Source organism: Palaemon carinicauda, chromosome 35, assembly GCF_036898095.1.
Source record: "Palaemon carinicauda isolate YSFRI2023 chromosome 35, ASM3689809v2, whole genome shotgun sequence".
NCBI lineage: Eukaryota > Metazoa > Arthropoda > Malacostraca > Decapoda > Palaemonidae > Palaemon > Palaemon carinicauda.
In genome coordinates, this window is record NC_090759.1 from 14,166,203 (window position 1) to 14,193,702 (window position 27,500).

The window sequence follows — 27,500 nt, forward strand, 5'->3', positions numbered from 1 at the left end:
CATCGTGTTCAAATAGAAATAAATTTCTACCTCATACTTGGGATCGAACGCTAGCCCCTTCTAATGAAAGGCCAGGTCGAAACCAACCATGCCACGAGAGACCATAAAAGATATCGGAACCTGACGCTACCTAGCTGTCCGGGGATTTACCTGGCGAGACATCAGTCTCTTACCAGCGAGTTTTACCCGATATCCCGGCCCACCACGTGACATAATTGGTAGTAATTCATTCAAATTACCCCTAATGAGTCAATATGGATAAATATCAACACAACATCGTGTTCAAATAGAAATAAATTTCTACCTCATACTTGGGATCGAACGCTAGCCCCTTCTAATGAAAGGCCAGGTCGAAACCAACCATGCCACGAGAGACCATAAAAGATATCGGAACCTGACGCTACCTAGCTGTCCGAGGATTTACCTGGCGAGACATCAGTCTCTTACCAGCGAGTTTTACCCAATTGAGGGACATGGCGTCCGTCGCCTCTGCCAGAGGGTCCTCGTATGGGGCTACATATCAAGGTAGTTTCTTGTCCCTCGTCGCGAAGAGGTCGATCTGCAGTTCTAGGACTTGTTCCAAGATGAAGGAGAATGAGTCTGAGTCTAGGTACCATTCTGACTCTATCGACTTTAGCCTGGATAGAGCGTCCGCTGTCACATTGCGGAACCCTTGTAGGTGAACTGCTGACAAGTGCCATCTCTTCTTTTTCGCTAAACGAAAGATGGCTAACATCACATGGTTGATGTGGGGCGATCTCGAGCCTTGACGGTTCAGACATCTCACTATCACTTCGCTGTCAGCAGGGGCTTTATCTTGCAGTCCCCACTGGCGTTTGCGCAAAAAGCAAGGGTAAGCCTGTCCTTCATGGGCTTATGTCCGGGTAGCCTCTTCTCCTCCGCCGTGATGAACGTCCGACGAGGCATTTTCTTCCAGAAAAGCCCAGTTTTGTCGCAATTGAAAACTTGCTGCGAACTGTAACCTTCCTGCAGAGTCAACTCTTCAAACGTTTTAACAAAGGCTTCGGCGGCCTTCGTGTCCGAGCTGGCTGCCTCCCCATGCCGTACCACTGAATGAATACCAGTCCTTTTCTTGAATTTCTCGAACCACCCTCGAGAAGCCTTGAACTCTGGGGGTTCCTGCTGGGATGTTCCTTCTCCTGCCCCTTCTTCGGCCTGAGAACGCACGAGATCACCGAAAATGTTAACGATACTGCAGTCGGAACGAAAAGAGAGAGAGAGAGATGAACGCCCGTGCGTAAGCAAGGTGGGATAGTTGCCGACCAATAGGAAAGCAGGATCTTATGGCGTCAGCTAGCATCTGAGTAGGGAGATAACCAATGGGTGAGCGGGAGGCTGTAAGTGAGTTTACCCAAGTTCAAAGTCTGGCGGCGCGCACTTTTTAAAATTACTCTCGGCGACGAGTTGGGATCTCGTAAGCTTTTCGTATCCTGAAATTTTATTCGTATACTGGGGCATAAAAATCTTCGAATCGCTTTTTGTAACCTGAATTTTTCGTAAGCAGAAACTTTCGTATCCAGAGGTATCACTGTATAAGGTTAAGGCACTGATTAAAAATCCACAGATACACTAATGCTCTGGTATGCTTCCATCACGACGACATGGCTTGAGCCCAAAAAACGGATTTTTAGTGAAGCGAAAAATCTATTTTTGGGTAAGATGGCCATGTCGTCCTGATGGACCCACCCATCTCTTCTAAAAGAAAAGATCTTCACAGTATCCCTCCCGTGGTACTGTATCTGTAACACCACGCTCAATGCTACAAGGAATGTCCGCCGTCGTGGGAATGGCGCTGTTGTATTCCCAATAGTATTACGAGAGCGGGGAGAGCCTTTGGACGGCTCCCTTTTGCCACATCCTCCTCGAAGCCAAAACGCTGTTTGGGGTGCAGATTGCTATGGAGGCGTGTCAAGAATGCATCCGCTGATATTATGCGATATCTTTGGAGAAATTTTAAGGATATTCGTGCCAGGAGTTAGAATTCTGGATACCTAAAGGTAAAATTCTTTGGGAATATCACTGAAGTACATATATCCCTTAGGAAGCTACTTTAAGGAACTTCCATCAGGACGACATGGCCATCTCACCCAAAAATAGATTTTTCGCTTCGCTCAAAATCCGTTATATATATACATATATATATATACACACACACACACACACATATATATATATATATATATATATATATATATATATATATACAGTGAACCCTCGTTTATCGCGGTAGATAGGTTCCAGACCCGGCCGCGATAGGTGAAAATCCGCGAAGTAGTGACACCATATTTACCTATTTATTTAACATGTATATTCAGACTTTTAAAATCTTCCCTTGTACGTAGTACTGTTAACAAACTACCCTTTAATGTACAGAACACTTAATGCATGTACTACAGTACCCTAAACTAAAACAGGCACAAATATTAAAGGCGATTTTATATCATGCGTTTCCTAAACACGCCAAAAAGCATGATAAAAAATGGCAACCAATGTTTTGTTTACGTTTCTCTGATCATAATGAAGAAACAAAAGCATTAACTGTACACATCTGTGTATAGGTTAGTTTTTGCATCGATTATATTGATTATTCAGTACAGTATGTTGATTTTGTTATTACCAATATGTATATATATATGGGTTATGAAAAAAATCCGCGAAGTGGTGAATCCGCGATGGTCGAACCGCCAAGTAGCGAGGTTCACTGTATATATATACATATACATATATATATATATATATATATATATATATATATATATATATATATATATATATATATATATATATATATATATATATATATATATATATATACACACATATATAAATACATATAAATATGACAAATTCGAAGATAATTTGTATTTTTCCTAACCATACAAACCTTAGCTATTTACATTGGGTTTACCTTTTACCGTAGCTGAAAAGGCGAGCCATTAGAATTTAACAAGGGTGTATTACCCCCGCGCTAGTTAGCAGGGGGGTAGGGGAGTGGTAACTAGCTACCCCTCCCCCCACTTCACACACCGGTGAATGCTTCACTTTCACTTAGAGGTAGGACTTGTCTTGGGGGACAGGGCTGGCGGGTAAATATATGTAAATAGCTAAGGTTTGTATGGTTAGGAAAAATACAAATTATCTTCGAATTTGTCATTTGTTCCGTAACCGAAATACAAACCACGCTATTTACATTGGGTGACTTACCCCTTAGGAAGGGTGGAAAGTCCCAGCCATACTGCTTTGGCTTTACCCGGGGACTCAGAATCTGAGTGAGTCGCACTCGAGAAAAGGAGTCCCTGCACCTCACAAGTTCCTTGCTCCGCAAGGAACCGTGTGGCCTACATAAGCTTGTGTGTGAAGGAAGAAGTGTGACCCGTCCTAGGCAGTTGACCTGGAGTTCCAGAAGGAACTCTGGGTTAGGACGTTCGCAATACCACCTCGTCAGGGTATGGGGGGACGCGACAGTATTGACTCAATACTCGGAACACAAGGAACATGGTTTACCTGCAGAGGTTTGAGGTCAGCTATGCAGAGACCAGGATGCTGCTTCCCAGTAAAGGGGATGATGAAGAAAGAAGTAAGGGCCAGACATACTTCTTTCGTTCATGCAGACTAAAACCTGATAACAATGCCCTCAACCTTCTGCTACCTGTCCAAAAAGGAGCCTGAGGTTAGACCAGCTGTTGTGTAGCCACCACAGAGCGATAGAAACGTATCGATACTCCTGTGGGTCACGCCCTGCAGGAAGCGGGCTGCGAAGGTCATTAGACGCTTCCAGACTCCAGCTTGTAGCAACTGCGTCACAGAGTAGTATTACTCGAAGGCCAGGGACGTTGCGATGTATCCGACATCGTGCTGTAGGGCGATGTGACGGGGGAGGGTCTGGACTCAGGTCGAGATGAATGTCCTTGAGTCCGAGCTGAAGAGGTATACTGGTGACTCTCCCCCGTGTCCTTCTTGTGCTCCCAACCCGGCTGCACGTGAGGACAAACTGCAGCTGTTCCCAAAGATAACCCCTCGATTCCTTTCCTGGCAAGAAGGAGAAGGTTTTGGGTCATCAGATACAGAATGGTGACTCAAAATCTTGAAGGAATTGGACCGAAGGACCGGGACCCCAAGATTCTGAGTCTAGCCAACAACTCAGGAGCGAACCTGAATGTTGCCTTCCCCCATTCCTTAGAAAGGGCGGAGTCGTACGAGAACAAGAAGATTGCTTACACACTGGCCGCGGCCAGAGTGAGCAGGAGACCCAAGACGAAATACGATCAGAGGCCTAACGTAAAGGGTCTTGAGAAGATCTCTTAAGGGACTAAAAAGTCCAAGCCATGCTCCATGTTGGAGGATTGATTGATTGATTTAATGGAGGTCTCACTCCGACTAGGGCAGGGACGTTCGCAGCTTCGCATGAGCGAGGAAAGGTCCAGCGGGAAGGAAAAAGTTATTCCTTTCAGCCTGTAGGTCAGGGAAAGGCTGAGCGACAGGCTTCATTGCCGAGAGCGGAAAGGAGTTTCCTCCCGCCGTAAAGCAATAAGATGATATTTTGATTATAAAATAAATTTTTGAATATACTTACCCGGTGAATATATAATAGTTGACGTCTCCGACGGCTCGACAGATTCCAAAAACTCGCGAGCGATCGCCGTGAAGGTTGCGGGTGTGACCACCAGCGCCGACTATCGGCCAGATACCGCATATACTTGTCAACATCTCCAGTTCTTCTCAGTCCCCTAGGTCTCTATCGGGGAGGAAGGGAGGGCCTTTAATTTATATATTCACCGGGTAAGTATATTCAAAAATTTATTTTATAATCAAAATATCATTTTTAAATATTAAACTTAGCCGGTAAATATATAATAGCTGATTCACACCCATGGTGGTGGGTAGAGACCAGTATTAATACAATAAAGGCGTATATGCTCAAGAGTTTTTGACAACTATTCAAAAAACAGACTTAAGTATAGGTACCTGGTAAGGAAGCAGACTCTGATTATTACTCTGCCTCATTAGTCCGCTATCCTCACGAAGCCCAGCAATCCTCTTAGGATGCTGAAAGACTCCCAGGAGCTGCTATAACCAGGATGAACACCCCTATAACAGGACCTCATCAATACCCTTAATCTGGGCGCTCTCAAGAAACAATATTTTGACCACCCGCCAAATCAAAAAGATTGCGAAAGACTTCTTAGTCTCCCGTACAACCCAAAATAAGATTAAAAATTTCAAGAGTAGATTAAAAGGATATTGGGATTAAGGGAATGTAGTGGTAGAGCCTTCACCCACTACTGCACTCGCTGCTACGAATGGTCCCAGTGTGTAGCAGTCCTCATAAAGAGTCTGGACATCTTTCAAGTAATATGAAGCGAAAACCGACTTGCCTCTCCAAAAGGTCGCGTCCATAATACTTTTAATGGGTCTATTTTGCTTAAACGCTACAGAAGTTGCTATCGCTCTAACTTCATGAGCCTTGACTTTAAGTAAATTATGATCCTTCTCACTTAATTGAGAGTGTGCCTCCCGAATCAAAAGTCTAATAAAATAAGACCACGCATTCTTAGACATGGGCAAAGAGGGCTTTTTAACGGAACACCATAAAGCCTCTGAACAACCTCGTCGCGGTTTAGTTCTGGATAAACAAAATTTAAGAGCTCTAACGGGGCACAGCACTCTTTCAACTTCATTCCCCACAATCTCAGAAAGACTGGGGATTTCAAATGATTTAGGCCAAGGACGAGACGGAAGTTCATTCTTGGCCAAAAAAACCAAGTTGAAGAGCGCATACTGCTTTATTAGCGGAGAAGCCGATGTTCTTGCTAAAAGCATGTATCTCACTAACCCTTTTAGCCGAAGCCAAGCTCACCAAAAAAAGAGTGTCTTGAGGGTAAGATCCTTCAGGGAGGCTGAATTTAATGGTTCAAACCTGTCTGACATAAGGAACTGTAGGACCACGTCCAAGTTCCAAGCAGGAGTCGAAATATGACGCTCCTTGGAAGTCTCGAAAGACTTAAGCAGGTCTTGGAGATCTTTGTTATTAGAAAGATCCAAACCCTTATGCCTGAAAACAGAAGCTAACATGCTTCTGTAACATGCTTCTGTAGCCTTTAATGGTGGATGCAGAGAGGGAGCGACCGTTTCTCAGATAAGGCAGAAAATCCGCAATCTGCGCTACAGAGGCACTTGGAAGAGGAAATAGAGGAGGACTTGCACCAGTCTCTAAATACCTCCCATTTCGACTGATAGATCCTGATGGTAGAGGATCTTATAGCCCTCGCGATCGCTCTAGCTGCCTCCTTCGAAAACCTTCGAGCTCAAGAGAGTCTTTCGATAGTCTGAAGGCAGTTAGACGAAGCGTGGGGAGGCTTTGATGAAATCTCTTTACGTGAGGCTGTCGCAAGAGATCCATCCGTAACGGCAGACTTCTTGGAACGTCTACCAGCCATAGAAGTACCTCTGAGAACCACTCTCTCGCGGGTCAGAGTGGAGCAACCAATGTCAACCTGGTCCCTTCGTGAGAGGTGAACTTCTGCAGCACCTTGTTTAGGATCTTGAAAGGTGGAAAGGCATAAACGTCCAGGTGAGACCAGTCCAGCAGGAAAGCGTCTATGTGGGCTGCCTCTGGATCTGGAACTGGAAAGCAGTAAGTCGAGAGCCTCTTTGTCAGTGAAGTCGCAAAAAGATCTATGGTGGGTTGACCCCATGTCATCCATAGCTTCTCGCACACAGTCTTATGCAACGTCCACTCCATGGAGATGACTTGTCCTCTTCTGCTGAGGCAGTCCGCCAAGACTTTCATTTTTCCTTGCACAAATCTCGCCAAAGGAGAGATGTTACTTGCCTTAAATGGAGTTCCTTCTGATCCGTGGATCAAAGACCCGAGCATTCCAGACTGTCCAGTGGAGCTCCCTAACCCAAATCCGATGCATCTGAATACAACACATGGTTTGGGTTCTTGATCGCAAGAGAAAGACCTTCTCGAAGTCTGATGTTGCTGTCCCACCAAGTCAGACATGTCTAGACTGAGTTGGAGATTGGGAAAGAGATACTCTCTAAGCCCTTCTCCTTGTTCCAATGGTTTAGGTGAAATTGGAGAGGGCATAGGTTGAGTCTCCCCAGAGAGATAAACTACTCCAGCGATGAAAGAGTTCCCACGAGGCTAGTTCAAACTCTTACAGAGCAACTGTTTTTCTCTTGCAAGTGAAGGACTTTTAACAGAGCTTGTTCCATTCTTGTGGGAGACGAAAAGGCCCGAAAAATCAGACACTGTATCTCCATTCCCAAATAAAGAATAGTCTAGGATGGGGTACTGTAAGTTACGACTTCTCTACGTTCACTATGAGACCTAGCTCCTTGGTTAGGTCTAATGTCCATTAGAGGCTCTCCAGACAGCGATATAATGACGACGCCCTGATTAGCCAGTCGTCAAAATAAAGGGAGGCTCTGAATCCTCAAAAAATGTAGAAAGCTTGCTACATTTTGCAAGGGCCTTGTAAAAACAAGAGGAGCAGGAATGAGGCTGAAGTACAGTGCTCGAAATTGGTACATTACTTTCCCGTCCACAAACCTCAGATGTTGTTGAAAGTTTGGATGAATCGGGATGTGGAAGTATGCATCCTGAAGGTCGAGAGAGACCATCCAGTCGCCTTCCCTTACTGCTGCCAAGACAGATTTGGTAGTCTTCATCGTGAAGTTTGTCTTGACAATGAACACATTGAGCGCACTTACATCTTAAGTACTCCTGCAGTGAACGTGGCTGCCAGATCATTGGAGCCATCCCTGATAGCCTTGTTCCTGCAGTGAACGTGGCTGTCAGATCATTGGAGCCATCCCTGATAGCCTTGTTCATGCATGACATAATTGTACAGCAATACATTGACAGCTGGAGAGACCTTCTTACTTAAGGCTCCCAGGGACCAATCCAACAAATAAAAACTTCAAACGCTCGAAAAAAAAAAACTCCTAACAGGAGATGGTCTAGCTCTGAAGCCGACCATAAAATCTTGGAGCGTCTCATGGCTAGACGACGAAGAGAGTCCACAAGGCTTAAGAAGTCTCCCTGGGCAGAGGCAGGTACTCCCAACCCGAGAACTTCTCCTCGAGCTTCTCCTGTGTCACACCAGATGCCAGAGCGAGAAGCTAATTAAGAAGGAGGAAAAGCAAAAGCAGACTTTCCTAAACTTCTCCTGGATTCCAACCAGTCTCCCAGTAAGAGCATGGCCCTCTTGGAAGAACAAGAGAGAACTGACTTTGTAAAAGCAGGCGTCGAAGAAAGTCTAGGACAAAATTTCACTAAAGAAATTCATAATTAAAATACAAGGGATTGTTGGACCACCCTAGGTTACTCCTCTTCTGAATGACTCCCCAAAGGTACATTAGTTGAAAGGGGGTCATCAACTTCTTCAGAAGGCACATCATCTGATAAAACTAAAGTCTTGCGAGAAGGAGATTTATATTCAGAATGACGTGAAGGAAAAGCCTGACAGGCTACATCCACTTGTATATGAACAGAAGTTAAAGTTGGAGGGTCGATGTCACGTTGTGACTGCAGAGAATGTTATTCTACTACACGTCGCGACAGAAGTAACTGACGTTCAAACGTCCCGTAGTAACAGCGGTGACTGCTGTTCGATGCTATATCGTGACTACGATGACTGACCCTCGACGTCACGTCATGTCTACGGCGTCCACCGCTCAACGTCATGTTCTGCATCTCAACGTCACGCTGTGACTGCGGTGGCTGACGTTCAAAGCGATCAAAGTTACATCGAGATTTATGCTCCGCATCTCGCTTAACAGCAAAGCTGTCACTAGAGATAACGTCAGCGTGGCGTAACAAAGCTCGTCTAGAAGGTTGAAGACCCGAATCACGTATCCCAGAACCGTGACGTACAAAAAGCAAAGGATCCTTTCGCACAGGAACAGGATCGAAAGCTTCTATTGAAGAAGAAAGCTTTAACCGCATATCTAACTTCGGATCAACCTGTGACTGCAGTAGCTGACGTTCAAACGTCACGTAGTAAACAGCAGTGACTGCTGATCGATGCTATATCGAGACTACGGTGACTGACACTCGACGTCACGTTGTGTCCACGGCGTCCACCGCTCAACATCACGTCGAGTCTGTGGCAGAAACGTCTGTACATGAACGTCATCGCTATGAACGGGACTCCTATTATGACTACAGCTAGGACGTTGAACTTGTTCTGAAGGAACTAATAAACGTTTCAACCGTCTCGAAACTATACGCCCAGGCTTTTAAAGAGACGAATCATCGGAAGACGAGGAGAAACTTCGTCTCTCCTGTCTTATGGCAAGGACGTGCTTGCCGAGCAACGTCTGATACCTTTGAGGGAACGTCTGTTCGTTGGTTTACACTCCTCACTCCCTTAGGTCCTACGACATTCCTTCTCCCTGGTGCAGGGGAGCCTGAAAGAGGTCTCGGACTAGGCAAGTGACAAGCACGAACAAACGAACCCTCCGCAACACAGAACATGTTTTTTGCACTTACTTCACTGATATCGTATTTTTCAATAATTTCACATTAGACATGAATAAAACTGATTTCTACCTGAAGCACGCAATTCTCCCTTACATCAAAAGGTTAGAATTGCGAAATGAGTCGTATAATGTAAGCACATTAGTACAAAATGAAACACACATGCAAAAATCAATAAACATATACATATATATCGAATAAAACGGAAATATATAAAGTTAAAAAGATCAGCGACTGGGGAGGAGACTAAACACTAGTTCACTAAGGACTACGTTTTCAATCTTTCACCGTACAGTGCCTTGGGACAAGAATAAAAACTAAAACGTTTTATCCTCTCTCCCCGTACAGAGACTTGGGACGAGAGTAAAAAAAAAACTGAATCGAGAACAACGTTACTCGCTCCCAAACTCCTTGTACAGAGACTTGGGACGAGAATAAAGATCGGATCGTTCTCTCTTTCTCTCTCTCTCTCTCTTGTCACACACAAGAGAATGGCCCACTCACCCTTCGTCAATAACAGGTTATTTGACCAAAGGAAAAAACTGAAAGGACTAAGAAATTGAAAATTAACAAGTTCCTTTAAATTAGTATCTAAAACACTTCAGTTTGAAAGAAGAATGAACAAAACGTCAAAATCGATTTACTCTTTCTGCAAAGTGAAACCGTAATTCTCTCTTTCTCTATCGTAACGATAGAGCGCAAACTGCGTAGCATAAATAAACCAAACGTTAGTTCATCTTTGAAACAGCACGAAGACTATTCAAAGAAAATCTTTCATAAAATATTTACTAAAAAATATTCATTTAATAACTCTTACAGAGCAAATGATTTAAACTTAACGAAAATAAAAGTTGAATGGGCTCAACGTTGTTTAACTTCGGTTTCCAAGTTAGGACCGCCTACAAGGAATAGGTAAAGGCCGCATATAAACAAAACATAAAATTTATCTTGATGTTTAGTATACAGTGAACCCTCGCTACTTCGCGGTTCGACAATCGCGGATTCACCACTTCGCGGGGTTTTTCCATAACCCATATATATATACATATCGCGGATTTTCCGGAAATTTCGAAAATACCGCAATATCTGAAGACCCCAAATACGATATTTCGTTACCTGTAATTCCATTAATACTGTAATTAGTAATATCTGCTCTTACTGATTGTTCATTGCATTACATATGACATATAATTAAGCACAGAAAGAAATAAAACACGAAAAGAGAATGTGATCATACGATAATTCAGTACTGTATACAGTACGTAGTAAAATTAAATCGAACATGAAACGCAAATCAGATGCAGTCATACCATATTAGAATGGTGTGTACTGTAATGGATATGCTTCTTTTCCATGAATCTTTTGTATGTATACGTACGTAGTACTGCATCCAATAATATTCTTTGTTGCAAAAATCACATTTCGAATAAGCGTACGAGAGAGAGAGAGAGAGAGAGAGAGAGAGAGAGAGAGAGAGAGAGAGAGAGAGAGAGGCGTAAAATAGCGTACGTAAAGCTGTATTATTATTATTGTTATTATTATTATTGTTGTTGTTAATAAAATTATTATTGTTATTATTATTATCATTATTTATTATTATTACGGTATTGTACTTAATCTACGTACGTTCAGTATGCGCGGGGCATCTTCTATGAGTAGGTAACCAACGCATCATAGTACTGTAAGACGGGTTGTGATTGGTTCAAGCGCTGATAGATGACGAATCAGAACTCAAGTTTTGTAATCTAGCCTCTGATTGGTGTTTTGACCGCTTCTCCAACCCGCAGCATCTCTTTCCGCGGTCACTTTGTCTCCCGCTGTATCGCTGTGTTGACGTTGTTAATTGTGAACTTTAATCTGTGCTGTGCGTGACTGTTTTAAGTTGAACTTTTTGTTGAACTTTCTGTTAAACCCTACTGTACAATGCCTCCCAAGCCTTCTGCTTCTACTAAGGCTGGTAGTGAGCCTAAACAGCACCGAAAGATGATGACGATTGCTGAGAAGGTGACGCTTCTCGATACTATGTTAAAAGACAGTAGAAGTTACGCGGCCGCAGACCTCGAAGACCTGACGAAATCGGGCAGTGAAGACAGTGAAACACAGGAAGAGTTCCAAGAAAATGTCGAAGAAACGGTCTTAACATTAGAACGGCTTGCCAAGCTCTGCAAGCTTGCGAATGAGGTGAAAGAAATGTCGCAAGAGTGGGACGAGGATATGGTTCGTTCTGTACAATTCTGCACCAAGATCGATGAACACATGGCTCCCTACAGGATGCTCTTGCGAAAGAAGAAGCAGCGGCAGCAACTTCCGATCACAATGCCCTCAGAAGAAATTGAAGAAGTGTCTCAGGAAGAAGTTGAAGAGGTGTCCCAGGAAAAGACACCTCCGTCTGAAGAGACGTAAAATACTATTATTGGCTGCACAGTAGAAGACATCATCAGCTTCATCATCATCATTTCTACTGTGCAGCAAATTCATCGCCATCATCATTCAAGTTTTTCTTGAACTTCTTTCGTGGTGAGTACAGTAACAATCTTTATTTTTTACTTAAACATTTTAATATTTGTGTCTGTTTTATAGTTTAGTACTGTATGCATTAAGTTAAAGGGAAGGTTTTAAAAGCCTATCATATTTTTTTTGTTTAAAATTTACATTTACGTACGTAAAACAATCTCTCTCTCTCTCTCTCTCTCTCTCTCTCTCTCTCTCTCTCTCTCTCTCTCTCTCTCTCTCTCTCTCTCTCTCTCTCTCGTAAATTGTTTTCCTGCTTTGCTACGTACAGTATGTACTGTATGATTTTATATAGATACGGTAAATAATATTTGTAATAACATATTTTGTAAATGCTTTTACTGTAAATATCATTATTTATCACTTTCATCATGCGCGTTAAATGCCTTCTTTGTTCTGAGCGTGGTTGTTTACTGAGCGTACTTTATGACGCCGTCGTTTCAGGTGGCGTCATAAAGAAAAACATTTCATTTGGAAGTCCTAAGGAAAATTAAGTAAAACATTGGTAATACAGTAACAAAATCAACATACTGTATACATCAATATAATCGATGCAAAAACTAACCTATACATATATGTGTACAGTACACTAAATGAGTTTGTTTCTTCATTATGATCAGAGATAAACGTAAACAAAACATTGGTTGCCATTTTTTATCGTGCTTTTTAGGTGTTTAGGAAACGCATGATATAAAATCGCCTTTAATATTTGTGCCTGTTTTAGTTTAGGGTACTGTAGTACATGCATTAAGTGTTCTGTACATTAAAGGGTAGTTTGTTAACAGTACTACGTACAAGGGAAGGTTTTAAAAGTCCGAATATACATGTTAAATAAATAGGTAAATATGGTGTCAATACTTCGCGGATTTTCACCTATCGCGCCCGCGTCTGGAACCTATCTACCGCGATAAACGAGGGTTCACTGTAAATGGAAAGCTAATCGAAGAGGCCTAATAAAGGCCGGTGAGATATAAAATATATAGAGGAAAATCTATAAATATCAACAATAATTTATAAAGTGATAAAATAATTACTAAAAGCCTTAAACACACTTCCGTACACTGAGGGAAGGGTCGGCCATCTTTTCTCTATGGAAAAACCAGAGATTAAAAAAAAAAAAAAAAAAAGCAAGGGCAAAACACTTTTCCTCTCCTTTCAAAAGCATTTCTTTTGAAGATAGTATTGAATAATCCAACACGGCGAAAGCAATAAAACCAAAACCAAGTACTTCACCAATTCGGTAGAAAACTCGAGGTCATAAAGCGAGCGGAACCAACTTGTCGACAAGACAGACAGAGAAGAACTGGAGATGTTGACAAGTATATGCGGTATCTGGCCGATAGTCGGCGCTGGTGGTCACACCCGCAACCTTCACGGCGATCGCTCGCGAGTTTTTGGAATCTGTCGAGCCGTCGGAGACGTCAGCTATTATATATTCACCGGCTAAGTTTAATATTTAAAATTCGTTATTGCTGGAGAAGAGGCCTCAAGGGAAGAGGTATATCTCCCACGACACCAACCACAGAAGACTCTCCACTTCGCCTGGAAGACCCCTGCGGATGACGCGACCTCCGCCCCACGACTGTAGCGGGTTATCTCTTCTTGAGGAGGAGGCGTAGTGTCTCCAGGCATGAAGCCGAAGCGACGGCCCGGCTCGTGAAAGATGTTGCAGTGTGGTTGTTTGAGTAGCCTGTGCCGTGGGAGAAGCTCTCCCGGGAGTTCCGTCAGGGGAAGCAGAGGGTCTGGAAACCGTTCTGCGTATAATCCCAGTGGAGCTCTCAGGGTCATTGAAAGGTTGACAGACAACCTGGTCTTGTTGAGACCCATTCTCAACAGACAACAAAGGAGGGAAGACGCAGGCGTCGATGTTGTCCCACCATCACCGGAATGCATCTTGCCAAAGAGTTTCGGGGTCTGAGGCTGGGGGGAAGAACAGCGGAAGCTTGAGGTTTCAAGTTGTTGCGATCAGGTCCCCCAGGCCAGGACTTGCTGGTTACTCAAGGCCAAAGACCCCCAGGTACACTCTTTCTACGAGGCTCTGCTCAGATAGTCGGAGAGAACATTCCTCTGTCCGGAATGAGCGAGCCGATGGTGGTATGAGAGGATCTCAAATCATCTCAGTATCTCTACTGCAAGATGCGAAGGTATGAAAATGCGTCCCTTGCTGGTTAAAACACGCCAGTACCATGAAGTCGTAGAGCACGGAGCGACTCGGCAGGAGCTGTAGGATCTGTAGAGGGGCCAGACTACGGCCCCTAAGCCTCCCTGAATGACGGAGAGGTATCCTTCAGGTCCTGACCATAGGCCTGGACCGGAACATGCCCCCCCCCCTCCCTTTTCTTTGATGAGTCCGAGAACCGCATCAAAAATGTGGGGAAAGGACGAGGATATCCACTCCCATCAAGAGGTTCCATAGGTCAACACCCATTGCAGGTCTAATCGTTCCGCTGGTCCCATAGGGGCCAGAAAGTCCGGTTAATCGTTGCTTTGAAACCACCGGAACTTGGGCCGCCCCACAGGGAACTTATCCTGAGGCGACCATTCGGAACTTTAGACGGGTCAATGAGGAAAAGAGACCTAGGAAATGTTCCAAGGTAGGGCTGAAAGCTCTGCCTGACTGAAAACAGGGACTGCGACTCTCCTCAGCCTTGCCACAGTCAACTGAAGGGAAGGCTCGGAGGAGGCGGCAACAGAATCTGGCGTCTCCAGGCGGTCACCCATCCAAGTACCGACCAGAACCGACATTGCTTAACATCGCTGGACGGACGAGAAGCGGGGTTTCCAACGTGGTATGGCCGTTGACTCAATATCATGGCTAGATACTCCAGATGTTGAGGTCGAAGAAGAGAAGGCTCCTAGCAAATTACCATGAAACCCCACTCATGGTAAGGATCCGGAAGCTTGTCCCGGCGTTGAAGAAGGTCGAACCCGAGCTTACCAGAGTTGACCAGACCTCCAAAAGGCGAAGGAGGCGGAAGCCTGCTCCTGAGCGGCCATGAGAAAAGCAGGGAGAGTTCTCTGGGGAAAAACCTGCGATGCCACGACGGGATCGCCACACTGCATCTTAAGCAGGAATACCTGTAGTCTAGGCTGAATTCCAAGAGCTTCCAGGAAGATGGATGGAATGGAAACTGAAAATACCCGTCCTTCCGATCCAGGGCCTAAGGAGTCCTGTCACCTCGTTACCAGTCTGATCGATTCCGCTCTTCCACGCTGGACGAAGTTTGTTCGACAAACTTGATCAGAGCTGAGAGGTCGACTACGGAATTCCCGTCTCAGATACTTTCCTGCGAGAAAGGATCGACTGAAGAAGCCGGGGGGTGAAGCCGTCGACGATCCTATGGAGGACCTTCTCCTAAGGTATGGATCATTCTGCCCAAACGGGCAAACTCTTGCCGACCCTATGGCATAGAGGTTCAGTGACACTGAATTCGCTGACAGAGACGGCAGGCGCGATATCCTTGGCTGATCACGGAGATCGTGCAGGAATCGGCATCGGGAAGCTGTTATCCGGATGAGTAACCTTAGGCATCCTCCCAGCGTGAAACCTGCAAGGGGGGGGGGGGGGAGCCAATCCTAGAGTTCGTGAACTCTGCCGCTCCCTCTAGGATTATGCCCCCCCGGGAGAGCCTCCCGTGTTACCTGTTCCTGACAGGAGGGGACTGCTATTGGACACCTTGTCTCAGTTGTCGTAGCCGGTCCAAAATCTTAGGCCGACGAGGCTGAAAGAAAGAGGCGCTGGAGCCCTGCAGGGTCTGGAAGAAAGCGCCTTGGAGGAGTGAAAACGGAAGTCGACTTCCTCCGCACAATCGCTGTCTATGTCTCTGTCCTTGGGTACAAACAAGCTCTTCCCAAGGATGGAAGGGTGTCTGAAGTTGTCGACATCCACGGATGAGACACCCGAAAGGAAGCCCTCGGTCATTGCGTCCAGATGTCCAACATCGAGCTTGTCCGCAAGTTTGAAACTTGGCGACGAAACGCCAAGGTGCTTGAGCCCGAGAGTAGGAAAGTACCCATGATCTTCCTGTAGCTTCCTTGAACAAAACCTCGGGTCGCAACCGAGGAGGGAAAAGACCTGGTAAGCTCCTTTCACGAGATGGAGAAGAGGAAGGGGTAAACCAGTCACCCCTTGGCCGATGGAGAAATCTCGAACGGAAAGCTCCCTGGCAACACCCTTCCAGGGAATGACGGGGAAGGGCTAACCCAGGTTCTGGAAAGAAGAATGTTGCTCAGACCTCCCTGAAGATTCTTCCTGCTCTTGCATGTGCCATGCTCTGCGTTTACGGGGTGAGGCCGTGTTCTGGAAATACGCTCCAAAAGACTCGCCAGGCTGGCCATGCTGCGAAAACCCAACGGGAATCGCGGTCGCAATCGCCCTGGTGCTCGCGCGAAGGTAAATCAATGGTTTGCGCGTGGCCGAAGGTGGAAGCGCCCATGCGCGGGCACGCAGGAACGCAAACGAAAGTGCGTGAAGGAGCGCAGAAGAAGGGCGAGCGTGGTAGGAAGGGCGAGAGCTGGTGATCAGCGAGCGATGAACCGTAGGCGAGCAATGGATACTGCAGGAATCAAGCCGACGTTCGCGCGACGGAACACCGTCCGTCCGCGCGACGGAACACCGTCCGTCCGCGCGACGGAACACCGTCCGTCCGCGCGACGGAACACCGTCCGTCCGCGCGACGGAACACCGTCCGTCCGCGCGACGGAACACCGTCCGTCCGCGCGACGGAACACCGTCCGTCCGCGCGACGGAACACCGTCCGTCCGCGCGACGGAACACCGTCCGTCCGCGCGACGGAACACCGTCCGTCCGCGCGACGGAACACCGTCCGTCCGCGCGACGGAACACCGTCCGTCCGCGCGACGGAACACCGTCCGTCCGCGCGACGGAACACCGTCCGTCCGCGCGACGGAACACCGTCCGTCCGCGCGACGGAACACCGTCCGTCCGCGCGACGGAATACCGTTGGTTCGCGCGCGGGCGAACATTGGAGAGCATGTGCGCGGTCGCGCATGAGCGTAGGCGCGCGGGCACGTGGGCGTGCGGTCGCGCAGGCACACGGGCAAGCGCAGGCGGTCGGGATACCGATGACGCGTAGGCGGGCGATGGCGCGTTCTGGCGAGCGATAGCCCGTAGGCGAGTGAAGGCGCGTTGGCAAGCGATGGCGCGTCGGCGAGCGGTGGTGTGTTAACAAAACGCTAGCGCGCAGGTGAAGAATCGCGTGGGCGCGTAGGCGATTGCCAACGTGAGAGAGACTAGTGATGGTTAGCGCGCATCGCGCGAACAGAAGGCGCGCAGGTGCATCAGGAAGGTGAGCGCTGAGGCAAGCTGTTAATCAGGCGATCCTAGACAGTCAGAAAAACCGTTGGCGCCCATTGGTGCGTGGCAAAAAAGGGTGCGCAGATGTGCGCTGGCGATTGAAGATAGCTGGCGCACAGAAGGACAGAAGTAAAGGTGAGCGCTGGCGAGCAGGAGGAAGATCTACGGCAAGACTCAGCTACCGGAGATCGCGATCCACAGCAGGCGAGCGCTAGATCGCTACTGATGGTGTTCAGGGAAACTGACACGCGTGGCAGATCGATGGCGATCGTTGACGCGTAGGAGATCGCTGACGAGCAGGCGAACGTTGACGCGTCTATGGTCGCTGGTGAGCTGGAGATCGCTGGCGAGCTGGAGATCGCCGGCGAGCAGAAGGCAACGCGTGGAAGCCTGTGCGTAGAAGAAGAGTCCTTGTCCAAGACCTGAACCGAAGTTCTAGATCGCGAGGGCGAACGTGGGCGCACAGGGCGCGAAACAGGAACCAACAGGAACAGCAGAGATGATCATCATGAGAGCGCTGACGAACAGGAGAGCGCTGGCGAACAGGAGAGCGCTAGCGATCAGGAAAGCGCTGATGAGCAGGAGAGCGCCTGAGCGCTAACACTGAGCAGGAGAGCAGGAGAGCGCCTGTGCGCTAACACTGAGCAGGAGAGAACACAGCAGAAGGGCGCACAGGGGAACCCTGACACACAAGGGAAGAACCCCCGTGGGAGGCAACCCTTTGCCCCGAAGGGATCGTTGTCCGTCGGGAGACTGAAGTCCGTCGGGAGACCGATGTAAGTCGGAAGACCGTTGTCCGTCGGGAAGACCGTTGTCCGTCGGGAAGACCGTTGCCCGTCGGAAGACGAGGTCAGACTGCTGTCCATCTGCACCAGGGGTGAAGATCAAGAAGAAGGAGTTGTAGGCTGCATACGGAGATTCAAAAAGGCGCCTCTTAGCACCCTTATAGGGAGAAGGGAGGCCCTTACGACGTAGCGGACGGTGAGCCTTACGGCGAAGGAGGCCAACAGCAACAACAGCAGAAGAGTCCTCCGAAGAGGAGTCTCTATGAGTGTACTCTCTCGCGAACGAAAGAGAAACACTTCGTAGAAGAGACGGGTCAGCCAGTGACCTAAAAGGAGCAATCCTCCGAAGAGGGGCTCCTGCAGTTGCCTAGCCCCTTGAGCGTAACTGCAGGTGCGACCGCTCAGCACCAAGAGCATAGTCGCACGAAAAAAAGGCAAGAGAAGAACCCCCCAAAGGAGAAAAAACTCAAGCCTGGACATAAAAAAACTTCCCTCGGAAGGAAAGTTACCCACCCAAGGAGGCGAACCTCCTGAGTGTTCTAAAATGAACTGGAGAGCTGTCAATCGTCACGGGAGTACTTCCAGAAGAAGGAGAACACGCCCTTGACGAAGATCTATAGGGGAGGCAGCAACAGCCGAAACCCCAGGCCTCAACAAGACAGCTCACTCCGTTGTCACATTACAGAAACGAACTAGATCGGTAACTGTAAAAAAATAAAACAAAATCATTAGTTAACATTCATTCCCCCGGGAAGGCTCCAAAGAGGAATCCCGAGGGAAAGGAACACAAGAATTACACAACAGGCACGTGCCCTCACAACCACTTACACTCACGGAAGGAGAGCTGTAACCAACACAGAATTATAACAATTATAATTATGTAACTATGTAATTATGTAATTTAAAAATGAATGAACACTAAAGAAAGAACGAAAACCCCGAAAGGAATCGTTCTACAAAGCAGAAAATCAACAAATACAATTAGATTCATAAACTAATTGAGACAAAACGTACGGCGTAGCAACCCCCCCACACGGGAAGGAGGCTACAAAGGCATAGTAAGTAAAGCAGTAAAAGGGTGAACGACCTCAAGAGAGAGAGAGAGATAGACCGAAGTCAAACTCGATCGCGACCCATGAAATTACACCATGGTGGCCTAACTGCCGAGGGCTCCACGGAGATATCGTACACTACACACACAAGCACAAACTCTGAAAAGGAAACTTACTGATTTCTATACTCAAATATATACATAAACATGAGAAAATGTTTACATATATATTGAGTAAAAGAAAAGTAGGTGATTAAGTAAAGACAAAACAAACAATGGCTGCCAAGCGATGACAAAGACAGAGACGTTTGTCCATGTCCGAGCCAAAAGTGAAAGTGAAGCATTCACCGGTGTGTGAGGGGGGTGAGGGGTAGCTAGCTACCACTCCCCTACCCCCCCTGCTAACTAGCGCGGGGTAATACACCCTCGTTAAATTCTAATGGCTCGCCATTTCAGCTACGCTAAAAGGTAAACCCAATGTAAATAGCGTGGTTTGTATTTCGGTTACGGAACAAACATATATATACATATAATATATACATACATACATACATACATATATATATATATATATATATATACATATATATATATACCATATATATACTGTATATATATATATATATATATATATATATATATATATATATATATATATATATATATATATATATATATATATATACCATAAATATATATATACCATAAATATATATATATATATATATATATATATATATATATATATATATATATATATATATATACTGTATATATATATATATACATATATATACCATATATATACTGTATATATATATTTTTGGGCTCAAGCCATGACGTCCTGATGGAAGGTTCCTTCAGTAACTTCCTGGGGTATATTTAACTACAGTGGATATTCCCAGAGAATTAAACTAAAGGTTATCACAGAATTCTAACTTCTGGTGCGAGTACCCTAAAGGTTTCCCTCTAGGATATCGTATATCAACAGGGGACGCATGTATTAACACGTCACATAGCTATCTGCACCCCATATAGAGTTAACACTTCGATATGGAAAGGTGGTTGAATAACTGGGGAGCCGTTCCACAGTTACACTCATCCGTGGCTGCTTTTGGTACTCGAGACGTAAACAAACGGGCACCATTGCTAAATGACGTCACGTCCGTCCTCATCCTTTCGCCTGTGGCTCCTTTGCTTAGTCGGATTTTTCCCAAGTGCTTATTTTATCTGCTTACTTCGCCGTTATGTCGCTACCTTCAGCCTTGCCTTCTTCTGGAAAGTTGAGTACCAGGTCCCAGTACAGTATTGTTTAAATAAGCTCTAGCCGTAAAGTAACTTCTACTTTTCGTAAAATATTGTGTTTTGTGGCAGAGCTGTGCCGATACCGGACGCGCCATTTTATGGCGTCGCTGTTCATGTTGCATGCTTTATTTAGTTAGCCAGAACAGCCCTCTCCAGTCATTTAACTAATTAATATTATTAGTTATTTAGTCTTCATAGCTAGGAAATATTTATATCGTGTTTTAGCGCTCACCAGACTCGGTCGCTGTTCGACCCCATACTAGATCGCTAGCTTAGCCCCTAGGCTGGACAGCCTAGTGCTTGTTTTCATGCATGATATATACCAGTGTTCCTAGGTTAAGTTATGAAGATTGTGGCATTATTAAACATACTATTTACTGTGATGTACGTGTTTTCACCTTCGGGGACCATATAGGGGACTGTTTTGATTGCGTATCATCCCCTCCTAACCTAATGTAGGAACCCCTATATGCTCCCTAATCCCCTTGCCTGCGGGCATTCCCTCTGAGTAGTCTTGCTTTCCCTTCTATATAGGGGAATCTTGTCTACAAATAGAGTATTTATCGCTTCTCTGCCTCCTCTAAGGGAATAACCCTCCCTTAGGGTCGTGACTGAGAGATTAGGAAAGGCCCTGCCCTTCCTTAGTTGCACCTGGTTGGGTTACTCCTTCCTCCCTGTGACTAGCGATGTGTCTTTCAAGCCTTCCTAGCCTGGGAGTTAGTTCTCCTACTCTAGGTTAGCTCTGGGGGTTGACTCTGCCTTATTATAGTTTGAGATGGTACAGTACATCTGTACCGTTCTCATTCTGGGCTACCTACCCTAGGTTAGGGAGCGTTCTCCCTTACCTTGGTGGCTGTTCTCATACAGTCTCTCCTCTTTAGAAAGACCTATTCTTCTCCCTCCCAACCTATCCCTTTGGTGTAGGCTTGCCTACACACATCTGTCCTTAGTCCTACAACTCCTCCCTTGGGTGGAGTGGTAGGGCTAGTTGTTCTCCTGCTGAGCTGGCCGCTCTGGTACACATACCCTTCATAGCGTTCTATGGGGGTGGTTGCCGGCGGCGGTCCTGCCGGCGGGGGATTCCCCCCTCTTGAGTGCCCTCTAACCCTCCCTTGGGTTACCCCAGGCACCCGGCCTACTGCCGGCTCCCTGCCGCCGGATGTTAGGAGTATCCACTCCTATCATGAGTGCACTCTCTCCGGAGGGATGCCGGAGGGGTATGGGATCTTATCCCTTCCATCCCTACTTACCTTTCTCTCCTTCTATCCTGGTGCCGGTCCCTTGCCGTCTCTACTGCCGGCGATAACCGCCACTACCTCAGGTGACATCCTTTCATAAGATTCCTTCCGCCTTCCGTTGGCTTACCGCCGACGTCCCACCCTTCGTTTTACCTAGTAACAGCCAGCCGACTTCCGGAGTCGGCCACCCACATGCCGGCATTGATTGCCGGCAATCTAGGTATACGACAATATACACATATATCTTATGAATTGATCCAAGGCTCACCATGCCGTCAGCCTTCGGCTGCCGGAGCCGCTGCCCCCTGCCGACGACCCGCCGAACAGCCGGCGGTCGCCACGATGGTATTATCCTTTAGATACTCAGTGTGTCTGTCTTGATGCCTTCCACCCTGCAGGACCGGCCTCCGGTGTACCGTCGGTCTACCGGAACCCTCATGAGACGTTAAGGGACACGCACCCCTTCCATGCCTTCCGGCAACATGCCGACAGTCAATATACTGCAGCCAGATGGCTTGGCCACTTCCATATAGGTATTGTCTTACCATCCAAGATTGTGGCTATGCTGTTTGATTGCACATTACAATATTCCAGCATACTCTGTGTATCTTAGTGCAGTCGATTGCTGGAACCTACATTTAATAAGGGGTTTATCCTATACCCCTTCTCCTCCAGGGATCTGAGTGGTCTCAGACCCTGCTACACTCTGCGGGCTATTTCTGTTAGAAGCCTAGCTTGGCTCATCCATATGGATTTCCCTCATTGTGACCTTCGGACACAAAAGAAATTATCTACAGATAAGGTTACGGTAACCGGCTGGGCGGGATTCACAAGTATGTGTAATATCTACTTCCTTGCCCGCTCATTAATCTGAAGCATTAAAAGGCTTTTTTATTGAATTAAATTTAAAATTAGATGTTAATTATCTTAATTTTAGAGTAATGTAAGTCATTCCTATGCCTTCCATGTACTCATGATCTCTTTCTTTTACAGGAGGAGTATATGAAGTGTGAAGCGCCCGGACTTCTACGGGCACAAGGCGTGCCAGACCCACGCCCCCTGCGCCGCAAAGAAAGGCGACCTGAAGTATTGGGACCCGCAGCACTGCACAGTCTGCTAGAGTCGTTTGGTCGAGGCGTTTGACGATCCTCCATCTGCGGAGGCAAGGGACAACGCTAGAGAGAAGCTACGCAAATGGGTGCGTGGCTTCCAGAAGAACGCCACCTGACCGTATCTTCCCAACGAAGACTTGAGGGCCTTGCTTTTCCCAAAAGCATCCAAAGACTCTGTGGTCCCCTGTGATCAGATTCCCACCGTCCAGATCGTGGTGGAACCTGACGTTGTCATGGCCCAGTCCATGCATGAGTGCCATCTAGATTCCGACAACGTGGAACGTATGTCGGAAGTGTCGGAAGAAACGGAGAAGAACCTCATGGGCGAGGAACTCGACTATGAGGAAGATCAGGTGGAATACCCTGATTCGGAGACAGAGGTCGCTCCTGCTCCCGCAGCAACTCCTGCACTGTCCGAGGAACCTGTTCCTTCGACTTCTGCCACCCCGGACCCTCTTCCATCGGCCACTCAAGAGGTCTTCAAGATGCTTGAAGCCCTCATAGAAAAGAAGCTACGAGAAACTCGGGAGCAATTCCGGACGACTCTTGTCAGCCTTAAGCAACCGAAAAGGATTTCGGTTAAGGACCTCCCCACCTGCTCGGAAGCTAACCCATGGAGATACGCCGAGCATATGCCAATTACAACTGGAAAAATCTACATTAGTGAAAGGGTTGGCTCTATCTTGCTGGAAGAAGTGGAGTTCTTCCCAAATTTCGAGGCATATCCGGACTGTTACGTCCGACTCAGGTCCGAACCAGCCTCAGAGGAGGAGACCGAACCGAAGGAAGTTATCGTGTTCGATCTCGCGAAGGCCCAAGCTATGTTAGCCCAAGCGGTGAAGAGTAGGGGTTTCACCAACTCCAAGATGCCGGCGCTTAGCAAGAAGCATCCAACCTTCGTTGCGCCAAATGCTGCGACCTTCCCCTTCATCGAAAAGGCCTTCACAGCGGTCTTAAAGGCAGTGGAGGAAGGGAAACCTTGCCTGCACTGGAGGAGTGCAGACCCTTCTTCATTACTGTTCCCCCCGATGATAGGCACTGGAAAGACATCCAGTCAACCTTCACGGTTGGGAAACTAGAGCCTGATGTAGCCGGTCGTCAATTTAATGAGGACCTCCCAAGGCTAAATGATCACCTCCTTCGTAGGGAACAGGATACGAAGGAGAGGCTTGCCGCGTTGCTGTCCCACCAGGTACAGCTTGAACTTATGGCCGGGGATACTAGAATCCCGGACTTTTATATGGTCTTAGCCAAATCGCACCTGGCAACCGTGACAAAGGACCTATATAGCTTCACTAGGGCTCGCAGAGCCTGTCGTGAATTCATGTTCGCCAACGCAACGGTGAAACACGAACCCCGGAGGCTGATTTCCTCTAATATCTGGGGCAAGTATCTCTTTCCATCTTCTTTGGTGAAAGAGATTGTAGACAAAGCTGCCACGGAGAATAGGAACCTTCTCCATAAGTGGGGCATGTCACGAAAGAGGAAGTCCTCTCAGGATGATGGCCCTCAGGCTAAGAGGAAAACTCCGAAGCCGAAACCCCAGCAACGTCAACAGAGACGGCAGTTTCCGGGTTCCGCTACTCCCCAAGTGGCCACGCAGCCACAACAGACCTTTCAGTTGGTCCCCCAACCGGTGGTGTCGCAGTCACCGGTCTTCACCCCTGCGTATGAGCAACACACTACTACCTTTCGTCCCAGAGGTAGGGGCTCAAGCAGAGATTCTTCTCGCCGTCCCTCCAGAGACAGAGGAGGAAGGGGAGCTAGCAGCCGAGGTGGCAAACCCTCGGGACACCAGAAGCAATGAAGTGCTTCCGGTGGGAGGAAGACTCCGCCAATTCCAGGATCGTTGGACCTTCGATCCCTGGGCTCACAGCCTCGTCAAGAAGGGACTAGGCTGGAGCTGGACTCAACCACCCCCAGCCTTCCAGCAATTCTTCCAACAGTCAACCCCCCTCCTGGAAGAATATGTCCTAGAACTCTTGAACAAGGAGGTGATCAGGAGGGTAAAGTCAACCAGGTTCCAAGGGAGACTATTTTGTGTTCCCAAGAAAGACTCCGACAAACTCAGAGTCATTCTAGACTTATCCCCTCTCAACAAGTTCATTGCGAACAACAAATTCAAGATGCTGACTCTGCAACAAATAAGGACCCTTCTGCCTCAAAGGGCCTACACGGTCTCCATAGACCTGGCGGATGCCTACTGGCACATTCCAATGAATCATTACGCTTCCTCTTACCTAGGATTTTGACTCCAAAGGAAAAGTTACGCCTTCAGGGCCATGCCCTTCGGGCTCAACGTGGCTCCACGGATCTTCACCAAGCTGGCAGACGCAATCGTCCAACAGCTCCGTCTTCAGGGCGTCCAAGTGATGGCCTACCTAGACGACTGGTTAGTCTGGGCGACATCGCCCGAAGATTGTGTAAGAGCCTGCAACAAAGTCACCCAGTTCCTAGAGCATCTGGGATTCAAGATAAACACCGAGAAATCTCGCCTCTCTCCAGCTCAGAAGTTCCAATGGTTGGGAATCCATTGGGATCTTCAGTCACACCGCCTTTCCATCCCACAGAAGAAAAGGAAGGAAATAACAGGGTCTGTCAGAAGACTTCTAAAATCCAAACGGATCTCAAGACGACAGCAGGAACAAGTCCTCGGCTCTCTACAGTTCGCCTCTGTGACAAACCCAGTGCTTCGCGCACAGCTAAAGGATGCCGCGGGAGTCTGGAGACGTTTCGCATCCATCGCTCGAAGAGACCTCAAGAGACGGCTTCCAAACAGACTTCACTCACTTTTAAAGCCGTGGTCGGAAGCAAAGGCCCTGAAAAGGTCCATTCCTCTTCAACACCCGCCTCCATCGATCAACATCCACACGGACGCTTCACTGGAGGGTTGGGGAGGTCACTCCCACCAATGACAGGTTCAAGGAACATGGTCTCCCCTATTCAAGACGTTTCACATCAACATCTTGGGAGGCCATGGCGGTTCTTCTCACCCTGAAGAAACTCTCCCCGCCTCCCTCGATCCACATTCGTCTGACTCTGGACAACTCGGTGGTAGTCAGATGTCTCAATCGTCAGGGCTCGAGATCGCCCCAGATAAATCAGGTACTTCTTCCGATCTTTCGTTTGGCAGAAAAGAAGAAATGGCACCTGTCTGCAGTTCACCTACAAGGATTCCGCAACGTGACGGCGGACGCTCTATCAAGGACAAGCCCAATAGAGTCGGAATGGTCTCTAGACGCAAGGTCATTCTCCTTCATCTCTCACCAAGTCCCAGAACTTCAGATCGATCTCTTCGCGACGAGCGACAACAATCAACTTCCTCGATATGTGGCCCCGTACGAGGACCCCAAGGCAGAAGCAGTGGATGCTATGTCACTGGATTGGAACAGATGGTCCAGGATATACCTGTTCCCTCACCCCAACCTTCTGCTGAAAGTCCTCTCCAAACTGAGAACCTTCAAAGGCACAGCGGCCCTAGTGGCTCACAAGTGGCCCCGGAGCAATTGTTACCCTCTGGTCCTGGAGCTGCAGCCCACGCTGATCCCCCTACCGGCCCCAGTTCTCTCTCAACAAGTACAGAAGTCGACTGTCTTCGCTTCATCACTGAAAGTCAGGGACCTTCATCTCATGATTTTCTCTCCTTAGCCGCAAAGAAAAGGTTTGGAATCTCAAAGAAAAGCTTAGACTTCCTCGAGGAATACAAGACTGAATCTACAAGACGGCAATACGAATCTTCCTGGAGAAAGTGGGTCTCTTTCTTCAAGGCAAAAAATCCTGCGGAAATCACCAATGATTTTTGTATGTCCTTCTTCATTCACCTTCATGGACAAGGCTTAGCAGGCAACACGATTTCCACCTGCAAATCGGCTTTGACTAGACCACTCCTGTACGCTTTCCAGATTGATTTGTCCTGTGATGTCTTCAATAAATTACCAAAGGCATGCGCTAGACTACGCCCAGCACCTCCACCAAAACCTATCTCCTGGTCCCTGGACAAGGTGCTCCATTTTGCCTCTAACCTGGACAACGATTCGTGCCCTCTAAAAGACTTGACTCAAAAAGTTATCTTCCTTTTTGCTCTCGCCTCGGGAGCCCGAGTCAGTGAAATAGTGGCATTATCAAGAGAAGAGGGTCATATTCTGTTCGCAGATACAGGAGAGCTTACCCTCTTCCCTGATCCGACGTTTCTCGCTAAGAATGAACTACCCACCAAGAGATGGGGCCCTTGGAGAATCTGCCCCCTGAAGGAAGATGTCTCTCTATGCCCAGTGGAGAGTCTTAAGGTCTATCTTCGAAGAACTTCAGACTTCGGTGGAGGACAACTCTTCAAAGGAGAAACATCGGGTAGCGACCTGTCACTGAAACAACTAAGAGCGAAAATCACCTACTTCATTCGCAGAGCGGATCCTGACAGTACACCCGCAGGTCATGATCCTAGAAAAGTCGCGTCTTCTCTGAACCTCTTCCAGAGTATGTATTTCGAAAGCCTCAAGAGCTTCACAGGAAGGAAATCATCGCGCGTTTTCTTCAAGCACTATGCAAAACAAGTGCACAAAGTTAAACATTTCATGGTAGCCGCAGGTAGTGTTATGAAATCTGCTGTTTAAATCTGCATAGAACAGCGAGTTACTTGGGACTTTAACTCTACGGGTACCTGTGTTGACCCT

At 47.2% G+C, this 27,500-nt stretch overlaps 1 protein-coding gene and 1 pseudogene across 2 annotated transcripts in view; both read right to left on the reverse strand.

The window, feature by feature from the left end:
• atl (atlastin GTPase) overlaps positions 1-27,500 on the reverse strand; it is a 440,834-nt gene that overhangs the window by 407,096 nt on the left and 6,238 nt on the right. The window lies entirely within an intron of this gene.
• LOC137628030 (5S ribosomal RNA) lies at positions 14,707-14,825 on the reverse strand (annotated as a pseudogene).